The sequence below is a fragment of the Oreochromis niloticus genome, linkage group LG13, assembly GCF_001858045.2.
Source record: "Oreochromis niloticus isolate F11D_XX linkage group LG13, O_niloticus_UMD_NMBU, whole genome shotgun sequence".
NCBI lineage: Eukaryota > Metazoa > Chordata > Actinopteri > Cichliformes > Cichlidae > Oreochromis > Oreochromis niloticus.
Window position 1 is genome coordinate 12920664 of NC_031978.2, and position 13589 is coordinate 12934252.

Consider the following 13589-nt stretch of genomic DNA (forward strand, 5'->3'; position numbering starts at 1 on the left):
TTGGCCAACCTTTTCAGTCCGTTTTCTCCATATTTTATTTACTTCCCCTCAGACATCTTTTTTTCTTTGCCTAACCTTTGCATATAGAACCTTGTTTTTTCAGCAAAGGCTATAGATTTGTTCAGGTACAATGCAGGTAAAAATTTATTTCCCTATTATTTCTGAGTACTCGGGTTCTTTGACTTGAATGAAAGAGACCATTATGAAGTGAAAACTGTGTCTGTAGACCAGTAGCCTACAGTAACTTTGTTATCAGTGTGCTCATGCAGTTCCTGAGGAATCAGACAGTGTGAAATTGCGCGATGGTGAATGTTGAGGCTCAGCTTAGAGTTTGTGTTTATCAAAACTCTCATGCTAGATGTACTGGACTAGAACCACAGACTGGCATCTCTTTACTTTTTTATTATGTATGACTTGAAAAAAAATGATGACACAAGACCAAATATGAATTTTACCTGGGGATTTCTGACACTTTTTTTCTATTACATGCTTTTTACACTTTAGGTAGGTAATCTATGCAGTGATCATTGTGGTGTAGGTTATTCCCAATGTCCCAGATGTAATTTGCAACCTTCATTTGAAATGTTTACTCCTTTGGCCTGGTGTAGACAATACTGAAATTAAATCTTTTCTATCAATATTTGTCCCTATTCTAACTTCATTATATAGCTTTTGGTTTTCTGCTTTGAATCTCTACAAAGTATCCAAGATTCTTTTAATACCCACAGATTAACCAGTCTATGAGGTCACAGGCGAGTACACGGCACACCCAACATGAACACCACCACAGGGTTACGACATCAGCAGCTGTCTAAGCCATCCCTTGCATCTCCTTACAACAGACACAACATTATGTAAGCCTTTACACACATATACGCCAGCATCCAGATTGAAAGAATTGGTTGGCACTCACAGGATGCAAACGTGGTGCTGATGGGAAAGCACACGCAGACAGTGTCATATAGCCTACAAGGCATTAGGATGATGAGAGAACTGTAACATGTTGGAGGTATTCAGCACAATATCCTATTCATCTCTCTACCCATTCTATATTTTCATAGAAATATTGCCCGCGCACTGGGAACAGGAAATGTGGGCCGAGGGTCTGCAGTGAGTCTGAGCAGGAAGCTCTGAGGTTTCATTCCACAAGTCCCTGCAGCCAGGCGTAATTGGCTTCCACATTCCTCCAAGGATTACCACTCACTTCTTATTTGTGTTTATATAAAAAAAATTTAAACATTTGCTTTGGCTCCCTTAATTATGCTCAGTGTCAAAACAGACACTGTTTCCACTTGCCTTGTTTTTTTTCCTCACATTGGGTAAAATAAACAAGTGAGTGGACATTTCAGCTCTCATTGAACACATCCATAGGTTTTCTCTCTTTTTATGTGTAAGGATCGGTGGACGGCTACAATAAACAACCTGAAGATATTTTTTTTTATTTGTATATTTTATATATAAAAATAAAAACAAAAAGAATGCATATCATTGCTCGTAATATACGAAATATGAAATATTTTGTGTGAAACTCAAAAACTTGAAGCTTTGGCCATGACACCGTCTGCAGTTGGGCAAACATAGCTGAAGCAGGGAGGAACCTGACTGTGTGGAATCTGGCATGACTTTTACAGATTTCTGTCAGTCTAATCTGCCGCTGTGTGCGATGACTCCCTCCGGTTCCCCAGAGCTATTGTCTATGAATGAATATGGACTTCTTTTATTCCACGGGTGTGCCACCTGCCGGTGCGTCACGGCTCCTCTGACCAATCCCGCCGCAGTGACTCTCCGTGCGCCCTTGGAGATCCCGCGGTGCTCCTGACATCGCCGCCCAATCCACGTCTCGGTGACAGTAGAAGGTGCCGAGCCCCATTAGCTTAGTACCGTTAGCGCTTCAGATGTGATTAGATTGGACTGCCGTACTGCTGATGTGCCAAACATGGACGCGTGACAAGTTTCCCTGGATTGTCTTTTCCTCATCTACTTCTGCCGCTTTTGACCGCGCGCATCCGCAAACGATGTGAGGTAGGTGTGAATAAGACAAAAAGCGAAAGTTTGGGAAATATTTTGTCAAGAAAAGTATCTTTTTACACTCCCACAAGCGATTTACAGCTGCTTTACTGTGCCGCGTTTTTCGTCCCACAACGCTTCACTTTGAAGTTCCGGAAAAATCTGAATACAATTATTACATGCACTTGTTTCCAAAGCGAACACATTATATACAGGATAGCAATGCGGGTTCGATCTGCTTTTGTTTGGATGCAAGTTTGAGAAAACAAGTGCCACTGCCGTCCGCCGGCTCAGCATCCATGCCCAACCCTTCGCGCTCTTCACATGTCTGTCCTGTAAAAAGACGACGTGGCTTCTGAAGCGTCATGCTTTAGTAAAGTTGAAAATCATAAATTCCTATCATGAGCAAAATCTTGAATTACCAGAAGTTCGACAAAAATCTCCAAAAAGAGGCACATTTTCACCAAAAGAGGTCGTCCTTAATGCGCAGCGTGTTCTTCGTCTTGTGGCACATGCATCATTATTTGCTTTCCTGATATAAAGAATTTGTTTCTGTATTGCTGTGGACCGGGAAGCAATTAATAGCATTATTACATGGCAATTGGAAGGCATTTATTAACTCGGGTGACTGTTTATTTATGATGTCCATAGATGGCAATGTGAAGGAATGTTCCCTCTCAGTGAGGGAACATTTGACTTTGCACTGGATAATGAGTAAGAACAGAGGCAATGGCATCTGTGCCATAGTGCAAATATTTTTCTTTTAGTCCACTGCAGCAGTTATTCATCACACAAACCAGAGTGTGAGTTTGACAACACAGTAGCTGTAAAGAAATGACAGACTCCTATACACTCTGTGATTCCTTTACAGTTTCTGTAAACCTCGATAGTTTTAATACGTTGCACATATCAACACTACCAGCATGTTTTTTATATCTATATATCAACAAAACCATTGTTAGGGAACAGTGCGTCAAGTTCCGTATCGTGCTGACTGCTGGGTCTGTGACAAGTCTGTTAAAGGGTGAACAGGAATGTGTTGCGATGATTATGACTTTCCATTGCCTCCTTTGTTGAGAAATGCAGCGAGGACATTCACAAAAGAGAAAAAAGACACATGAGAGAGAAGGTGAACAGCAATAGAGCTTTCATTGTGTGATGTATTGTTTGCGCCCCGGTCAATATTGGTTGACTAATATTTTTTTCAGGCTTTCCTCTCTTGATCGATGGTTTTGCTGTGGACGGTGCTACTGTTGTATTGATCATCATTATGACTTTTCCAAATAGGCTGTGGGTGGAGGATAGTACTACTGATCCTGGCGACAGGTCTAGATGGCTCTAAAGAACATGAAAATGTCTTTGCTTTTATCTTCTACACCTGTTGTTCTGCTCATACTGTAGGTTCCAAACTTGTTGATATCTACTGATATATAAAAAAATAAGATGTGCGGTATTACAAGTATTTATAGGACTGATGTGAGGTGATAGTCTTCTATAGTTGGTAAGCAAAAGTCAAACTGTTTCCCTCCACTCAGTTTGATCATTAGAAGGAGGGGCTTGGATTTACTTTTTGAGAGTTTAATGATAAAATCAATGCTTCTTTTATGCCTGTTTGGCGATACCTCAAGCAGTTGATTAGCTAAGCGTAGAATCAACACTGGAAACAGTAACCCAGGCTGTGACTTCCTGTAACAATACTGTAAATAGGCTGTACAAATCCATACAACAAAAGTGTCAGATCTCTACACAAATCTCCATCTTATCCATTTCAGTTTTTAGTTAAAGTGTGCCAGATGTTTTAGGCAATGACTGGCACAGACAGTGGTGTGTATGTATTAAGAAATGACAGGCTGCATGAAAAAGAAACACAAGAACGCAGAATATTAGATGAAATAAATAATTTATGATTCAGACAAAGGCGTCAGTACAAGAGTAAAACCCTGAGGCTGCAGTGTACTTTGACTGGCACCACCAGGCTACTTTTAGAGCAGAAAATAGGAGACAGTGATGGGTATTTTACAGGAGTCAGCTGGCCAAACAGACTGGCTAACTCCCCCATTGGGTTTCATTAGAGCTCGTCTTGATGTTAAAGCCTGTTTAATCCACTTTCACAGCCACACAGACCACAACAGAGCAAAGAACAGTGTCTATCTTTAGACAGCACATGGGCAGAAACTTTTCCATCTCAGTTCAATTATTAAAACAATAACACAAATTCCTTGTAGCTGGCCTTTAAATGTCTCAGTTTGAGAGGCTCCCTGGGCAAAACTGTGTGCTTCTGGTAATCACTAAAACTGATGGGACTGGTGTTTTCGGCTTCAGATAGAAGGGTGTCAATCAGTGCATGCTCAGTTATCTTATCCATAAACAGCTTTGCACTCCTTCTTGCATCCCCCCTTGTTCTTCCTGTGAGTAGATGGGCTGCTGCAGGGTGTGATTACGGTAAAGCCTTATGAGGTGAGTGCTTTGCCTGTTTGTCTTTGTCTCTGCTCTCTCTGGGCAGCTACTGTTGTTGTCCCAGGTTCATAGCGCCTGTTTTGCTTCAGAGACTCAATGCTGGGAAGACACTGGCTTCAGATACCTAATCTGCAGCTTGACATCTTTGACATTTAAAGCAGAAATATATATATATTTTCATTTATTTTAGGGCTGCGCTGCAGTTATATTGGCACCTCATGCAAAGAGCATGTTTTTAACCTAGCATTTATTTGACTGGGGGCAGCTCTTTATAGTTGGTGGCAATAAAGTGCCTGACTTAAGGCCTGGCAAAAATGCTGCTGTATGTTTACCTTAGGATATTGTGCATGTTCAGCACACAACTATACACACCTAACTCAGGATAATGCAGGCGAGGAATAGTTCAAGGGTCGGGCATTAGCCAGGAAAAGAAGAGTGGTTTATAGAGCTAGAGTGCAGATAGTTTGTGTTGTCTTTAGGTTTACAGGTGAATGTGTCAGCTGTAAATATTGCTCTGAGAGTCACTTGGCAGTTGTGCGGCACAGTAGAGTGTTTTCATACATGTTTGCAAATGTCAGATGTGCTATGATGCACTCAACTTTTCTCTGAATTTTCCTTTTACTTCCTCTGTAATATGTCACTGCCTCTTTTATACCCTCTGACTCTCTTCACTAAGCAAAACCTCACTTGAGGGAATTCATATTCATGTCTAATATATGACTGCTCTCTTATGTCTGCTTTCTGCCAGTTCCTGTCAGATAAGTCAATAACTAGTTATCCTCCATCATTTTCAGGGGAGGTCCTGCGGGATACATTCAAGGCAAAGGATGGCTTTACTGTACGCATAGGGAGTGAGAAAAATAGATCAGGAACATGACAACAGCCAGTAATAGAGTGCCAGAGCGATGTGTACGCTGTGAGTCAAAAGCTACAAACAACAAGTGGCCCAGTTCAGATGTTGGAGAGTTGTGACTGGTACAGAAAAGGAGAAATTATGAAAATGACGGATGTTTGAATTCACACGGACTCAAACTCTCATGTTCCTTTGTTCCAATTAATGTTGTTGTCATTGAGTGCTTGTTTATTATTCTGAGTTAATATGCTTTCACACGGTATTGATTACAGTAAAGATTGCTTTGTAAATGAAACTCTAACATACAGCGGTCTTTCGTTTCCTCACTGCAGAACGGTTTTGCATTCACAGTAGCTCGTGAACATTGAAGTATATGCAGACCGAACACATTTTTTTTAACAATATGCTCCTTATACTCATTTGAGCTGATGTGAGCCGAATGGTTAGTCATCCTAATAAAGTCTGGTTTGCCAACTAATAAAGTTTTATGTGGGGATTGGTATTTCCATTTTCAAGTGTTAATAAGATGGCAATTATCCTCTGTTTACACATTTGTTTTAGCTTCAGTTTCATAATCCTCAACAGCTAATAACTCTGAAATAAACAAATCCAAGACTCATTTAGAGAGCAGATTCGTGATACGTGTGATTTTGGGTGAAATGCTGTGATGTATGAGGAGTACGTGTCAGTAAGAAAAATGAAAGGAAAAAATGTGAAATGCTTAAACTTTGAGGAACACAACTAAACTCAGAGAGTCTATTCAATAATCTTAAGAGACAGTGCATTTTTCTATTACAGAAAAGAGTGCCTGGATGTTTTAAAGGTAGCTTTCTTTGATCGTTTCTCTTTTTTCCCCACACCGCTGGATTTTTCAAAGACCACGCCCTCTCGCATTTTCCAGACAATGCAACACTCACTGTCTATTTTTTATCAAAAGATATAGAACACCTACGTATAATGGTGTAAATTGTCAAAATTACCACCTTAAATGTTCAGGCTTATCAAACATATTGTCTGACATGCCGAAGAATGCTACTTCTCATCATTAAGGCGGCGCTATGTACTACACAGCTTGCTGTTATGGGGCATGATTACAAGTGACAATGATTTCTGTCAGCAGGGTATTTTATACAATTTTTCAGACTGCGGGAATACCACTCACTGTGTCACAATCCAGTGCTTTTCCTACTTTAATTGCAATTGCTTTCATTTTGCTGTTCTTTACAGATAAAAACAGAGTTTGACTGTGCTCTCAGAGGCAAAAGGCTGTAGAAAGTTGGACACTTTTATTTCCTTTCTCATAAACGTACAAATATTTGTCCTGTAGAGCCAAACGGGTCATCTGCTAATGGACCGGGCAGTTCTAGCTTCCCGTCCCTCAGCAGTTTTTACTGCACTTATAGTACAGTAACATCAAGTTGCTCTGCACTTAACTGTCTGCTCCGCCCTGCTGCACCACACACATGCACAAACACAGTGCAAAAGACACAAGCACACAGTTGTAGCACAACACATGGAAAGAAATTAGAGTAAAATTGACTTTTTTTTAACAGCAGACATTTTGACTTGTCACACTAGAGAAAACACAGGTGAATTACTGCTTTACCTGTCCCATGGCTTACTGAGACAGATAATGGAACTGAGTCACCTGTGCTTTTCCTACTGTGACAAGTCCAAATGTCTGCTGTGAAAAAGTAAAACTGCAGTAGAGACTCATGCTGGGCTGAAATGAAACAAGTGCATTTGAATGCACCACCACGACCACTTCTTCTATCATTCCTCTATCGTTGCCTTAAGACCACCCCCCCACGACAATGATAAGCTACTAATGGCATGCCGGGGTTGAAGTAATGCTATTATACATAATAATAAGCGGATGATTTACACATGCTATTAAAACACTTATGTAATAAGGCTAATCTATATAATTCAGTGTGAATATTTGTTTTGTGAGAGATGTAAGTAAAGAGAAACATGTGGTACAACAAAAAATGCCTTATTAATTTTTCTAGTCTTATATATCACGTAATATGCTCAGGCACTCGTATTTCTGGAAATTGTAATGATGCCTTTTCATTATCAGAGATGATGGCAGAGAAAGCCTATTTTACTAATGTCACAACATGGATCTCCTAATTTAAAAGTAGATGGAGAGTGTTTGAAGTCTAATCATTCCAACACAAAGTTAGATTAGACGATGCTTTGTGATTTGGTTCCTGTCAAGATGAGTTTGTCAGACTTTATCAGTAAGTAAGTTCTTTTTAGGATTTCACCATGAAATGTTTTAGCACATTACAACTGAAAAATGCCTGCTGCACTTTGTTTTTGTGTTTTATCCAGTTGTTTGTCTCCGTCAGTCTCTCTCTTGCTTTTGTAATCCAGCTCATGAGGCTCATATTAAGTGAATCAAATTGTTTGCCAGGCACTCAGCTTGAATGCATATCTTGACAAAATCACATTTTTTGGTGTTTTGCAATGGTTCATCTCCAAATCATGTCAGAGGTTGGTGTAAGGTGAATAATTTTCTAACATAAATTATTTTAGATGAGTGACTTCTGTGTTGTTTTTCTTTTAGTGCCCCATGAGTTTTAGCAAGTGACAAAAATGTAAATTTTTCATGACAGATTCCCTGCTGTTTTGCGAAATCGCAAGTACAACCTCAGTTCCAATTTGTTGTGCAATAAAAGGCCCAAAAAAGGGTTACTAATAAAGAAACAGCTAGAGGAAAATTTTGTAACAAATTAGGTTAATTGGCAACAGGTCAGCAACTTGATTGAATATAAAAAGAGCACCACAGAGAAGCAGAGTTTCTCAGAAGTAAACAGAGGTTCACCAGTCTGCAAAAAAATGCACGGTTTCAGAAAAAATGTTTCTCAATGTAAAATTGGAAAGGCAGTATTAATAACTGAAAGATATATGCAATGCAAATTTTAAAGCAACATTTATTCTCATCCAAACAATGTCTTTTTCAGGGAAGACCTTGCATATTTCAGCAAGACAATGCTAAACTATATACTGCATCTACTACACCATGTGGCTTTGTAGTAGAAGAGGTGCTGAACTGATCTGCCTTCATTTCATATCTTTCACCAGCTGAAAACATTTGGCACATCATAAAACAAAACATACTACAAGAAAGACACAAGGCCGTTGAGCCCTTATCAGACAATTTCCAAACATCACCAACTGGTCTCCTCAGTTCCCAGATGTTTACAGATGGTTGTTGAATGAAGAAGGGATGCTACACAGTGGTAAATGTGGCCCTGTCAAAACTTCTTTTGTCATCAAATTCAAAATTACCCTTGTTCTTTCTGAAAATTGAACATTTTAAACATTTGATATGTTTTCCATGTTCTATTGTGCAAAATATATGGGTTTATTGAATTTGCAAATCATTGTGTTATGTTTTTATTTACATTTTACACAGTGTCAGAACCTTTTTGGAATTGGGGTTGTAGCTCAGATGTGTTTCATCTACATTGATCCTGTCTGTTCATCCCTCAGAATGTGTCTCAAGCTGCTTTACACCTATGAAGTACCTTGGTTCTTTTTTTTACTCTCTTTCATTTAACACCTGTTGCGCAATTAAAACAGGGCAGATCATCTTCTACCAAAGTTGAACTCATAAAAAACTACTCAAGGAGCAGCATGTGGCATAAGACAGACAGTGGCAAAAAAAGTTTTAAAAAGGTCACCAGGTGATCAACAGCATTTCTTAAAATCTGCACCTGTGTTCATCTTGATGTTGTGATTTTTAAGAGTAGTGTCGATTTGCATATACATTTTAACTCTGGTTGATTTTTATATAGTTTTGATTGCATAGATATGATACTATGGGCTATTATACCATTTTCTAGAAGAAGAAGAAGAAGAATGTGTTAATAGTTTTCCTCAAACTGAATGTTGAACTGTTTGTGAAGCTTGTCATGAAATCATCTGTTCTTCCCCATCCATCAAGAATTTGAGCAGATGCTGCAGTCATGCTTTATGGATCAAATGTTGTGTTACAGTTATTACATAGTGTTACACACCAGTTTTTGTTACTCACTAATATTTTTAACTGCACTTCAACTGATGATTATCTGTTGCCTCTGGTGTAGCTTTACGCCCGTCTCAGTATTATCATTCCTTGGAGTTTGCACCAAACGTTAAAGTTGAAAATGTCGTGCTCAAAGTAAAGTCAAATGAAACACTCTTCATGACACTTCTTTATGTTTCCCCTGAAGCAGGTCTAAGAGTGGCAATTTATGCCGTTTTTGAAGGGCGCTTGATCCAGTGCCTGTCTTTGAATCTACCTTTTTCGTCTGGTTGATTGGCATTTAAGTAAGAAACAGTCAGTTGCAGAACTTGTTCGAGGCTACGGCAAGATGTAGAGCATGCCCTTGGGCTAAACTCTGTAGAGGGGAATTAATTCAAGCCAACAAGGCTCTCAGCCTCCAGGCATTTTGACATTAGACTCCAAAGCAACAAAAGTGTATTTGTATTTGTTTCCTTAGACTTTCGCCAAATTGTTTTACTGTCAGCGAACTGCTTAAGAAGTGTTTGGTTCGATACTTTATTATTTTGTACTCCATGGTGAGTTATTCTTATTGGACAAGTTGAAAGCTGAAGCTGGAATTAGACAAGAGGGACACAGATGTGCAATGTTTTATGGGGATTTCACGTTCTTCTTAATGGAAAGTAGCGCACATACAAGTCAAATGAGCCTAAAAGTTAATGCAAATGGTTCCTACAGGTGCTTCCACTTTAGTTGATTACAGAGTCAGTGTTGGAACAAACTGTGCTACTGCGCCCTTTGTCTGCAATATTAGGATAATACGACACTGAAAGTAGTACTATATATTGCTTTCAGAATGGTATGAAAAAAGCATGTTTCAAAAGTAGAAAGACATGGATTCATCCAGCAGCAAGATAACGACCCAAAGCTTTGGAAGAAAAGACTTGTGGTGAGTTTAAATGATCAAACACCAACATAGTCTGTGGGCGTTCAACCCCATCATGCTGGCTATGAGCTGGAAAGGACGAAAGCAAAGCAGACTAAAAGTGCAATAGGGTAGGAAGTATTGGTTTAACTTTTCGGTGATTCATTTATATTGGAGATCTTTTTTTCTAAACTTTCCCCCCATAAAGATGAGCGCCTTCCCTGTGTCATTAATGACAAGTTTTGATACCTCAATATATATCTATAAAGACATGGTTTGACTATAGAAAGGTAAAACTTCTGATGCAAACCTTGTCAGAAAAGAGCTTCAAGTGGTACTCCAGGGTAACCCTAATTTAAAAAAAAGAAAAGCAATACATTTTCTTTTAGTACCATAAGACAAATCAAATCAAATCAAATCACTTTTATTGTCACGTCACATGTGCAGGTACACTGGTACAGTACATGTGAGTGAAATTCTTGTGTGCGAGCTTCTCAAGCAACAGAGTTGTGCAAAAATACAATAACGTAAAACAAGCAAAATATAAAAATGGCTAATCTAAAAAGTAATAAATATGTGTACAATATATAAAGGTATATACATTACTGAACGTGTGTACTAAATATGTTTTTCTACGTGTGTGTGTGTATATAGTGTGTATATACATGTTTTACAAATGAAATAAAGTAAACAATAAAATAAGATATATAAAATATACAGAGGTTGGTATGTGCAAAACAGTGGCATTAATGTACAGTATGGAGTGCATAATGTTGAAGTTCCAGTAGTGAGGGTGAGGTGTCTATGACGTGTTCAGCAGTCTGATGGCCTGGTGGAAAAAGCTGTCTCTCAGTCTGCTGGTACGGGACCGGATACTGCAGAACCTCCTTCCTGATGGAAGTAGTCTGAACAGTTTATGGCTGGGGTGACTGGAGTCCTTGATGATCCTCCCCGCTTTCCTCAGGCACCGCTTCCTGTAGATGTCTTGGAGGGAGGGAAGCTCACCTCCAATTATCCGTTCAGCACACCGCACTACTCTCTGGAGAGCTTTGCGGTTGTAGGCGGTGCTGTTGCCATACCAGGTGGTGATGCATCCAGTGAGGATGCTCTCAATGGCACAGCGATAGAAGGTCCTGAGGATGCGGGGGCTCATGCCGAATCTTTTCAGTCTCCTGAGAAAGAAGAGGCGCTGCTGCGCCTTCTTCACTGTTTTGTTTATGTGTACTGACCACGTAAGATCCTCAGCCAGATGTACACCAAGGAAGCGGAAGCTGCTCACTCTCTCCACAGCGGCGCCGTTGATGGTGATGGGGGCGTGTACTCCTCTGCACCTCCGGAAGTCCACTATCAACTCCTTTGTCTTTGCGACGTTGAGGGTGAGATGGTTGTCTTGACACCAGTGGGTCAGGGCGCTGACCTCCTCCCTGTAGGCCGTCTCATCACCGTTGGTGATAAGACCCACCACTGTAGTGTCGTCCGCAAACTTCACAATGATGTTGGAGTTGTTAGTGGCCGTGCAGTCGTAGGTGTAGAGTGAGTACAGGAGAGGGCTCAGTACACACCCCTGTGGAGCACCAGTGTTCAGTGTGATGGGGGATGAGGTGGTGCTGCCCAGTCTGACCACTTGGCGTCTGTCAGACAGGAAGTTAAGGATCCAGCTGCAGAGGGAGCTGCTCAGTCCTAGATCCTGCAGTTTCCTGTCCAGCTTCGAGGGAATGATGGTGTTGAATGCTGAGCTGTAATCTACAAACAGCATTCTCACATACGTGTCTCTCTTCTCCAGGTGTGACAGGGCAGCATGGAGTGTCAGGGCTATGGCATCATCAGTGGACCTGTTGTGGCGGTATGCGAACTGTAGAGGGTCCAGTGAGTCGGGTAGTGCAGAGCAGATGAAGTCCCTGACCAGCTTCTCGAAGCATTTGCTCACAATGGGGGTTAGGGCTACAGGTCGCCAGTCGTTTAATGAGGAAATGGTGGAGGATTTGGGTACAGGGACGATGGTGGCCATTTTGAAGCAGGCTGGGACTACAGACAGAGAGAGGGAAAGGTTGAAGATGTGTGTAAACACTCCAGCCAGCTGAGCCGCGCATGACTTGAGGACGCGGCCGGGAATCCCGTCCGGACCAGTAGCTTTGCGTGGGTTCACGCAAAGCTACTGCTGAAATTGCATTGCATCAATTTCAGCAGCCCCAACAGATTTTTTTTAATGCACAGCCACTAAAGTTTAGTGAAAAAATAAAAATGTAAGCTTTACCTTTGTGTTTTTTTTCTTCAGAAGGTAACACAGAGCAACAGTACTGATTTAGTGTGGATCAGGGAAAGCCTACTTTCCCTTGCTGGTATTTTCACTCCTCTACCTTTTGTGGATGGTGCAGTATAACTCTTTAACATCTACCTGGGGATTACTTCCACTTAGCAAAGTGATAATGATCTCAAGGCCATTGCAGGAATGTGTGTAACTTGGCATGACATGAAAGCTTTGTTGGAGAAGTGCAATGACATGAATCACTGGACAAGGCTTTAGGAGCAGTCGTCTGTTTTTGTGCGCCTTTATCAGCTGTGGAAACCCTTGGCAATAGCAAACACTGGGCACACACCTTATCAAACATTTTTGCCACAGAACAGTTGCAACATTATTTGTGTAGCCTTGGATCTAATTTCAAGTCAATGTAGAAAGAGTTCCACGGATTCTAGAGGTCTTACAGAAATGAAGTGATGTGAGGGAGCGCCAGACAGCCATAGTACATTAAATTTAGTGGTGTCTTTAGGATGATGAGCAGGCCAGGAACAACAGAGGATTGATGGAACTGCAGAGCGAGTCTCCATACAAGTTTTTTGGCAGGGTAATGTTGGTATTAAAAAAGGAAACTGTTTATTGGCTTGGTACCCTCTGTGTTTCTATGAAATGTAATCATAACCTAGGGCGAACATATTTATTGCATACAGAGGCAACACAGTGGACTTGCAGGAGCTGATTATTTATCAATATTCTGTCAGCTAAAAATATAGTGTAAACATGAAAATTCAATGGTTGAATCATGGTTGATTTATACATCTGGATTCCTGGCGTGAGTTCAGTTTAAATCTCTTCAAATGAAAGAGGCAAACAGGGAAGACAAAGGACACTATGGGCTTGTGTTGTCGCGGTGTAGCGGGGCTGGCAAAAGCACAAAGGAAGGCGCCATCTTTAGTTTTAGTTTGGGAATTTTGCTGCTTCAAACAAACCTGCTTGCGCTGAGCAGGATGAAGGAGCACAGCTGATGTTGTGTTCATATAGATTAGGAGGCACAGTGCAGATTTGCCGTTGCCTTTTTGGCATGACATTGCGTCTCAGGCATTCTGTATTACTG

The 13589-nt window shown here is 40.6% G+C and overlaps 1 protein-coding gene across 3 annotated transcripts in view; it reads left to right on the forward strand.

The window, feature by feature from the left end:
* Positions 1 to 1624: 1624 nt before the first annotated feature.
* chrm3a (cholinergic receptor, muscarinic 3a) overlaps positions 1625 to 13589 on the forward strand; it is a 79801-nt gene continuing 67836 nt past the window's right edge. Inside the window, exon 1 of one of the 3 annotated variants that reach the window (XR_002064196.2) lies at positions 1625 to 2022. The gene's annotated coding sequence lies outside the window, so the exon portion shown is untranslated. Of the gene's footprint in view, positions 2023 to 10109; positions 10264 to 13589 lie in introns of those variants that run through there. The other 2 variants (XM_005474184.4, XM_005474185.4) reach the window with 2 other exon arrangements.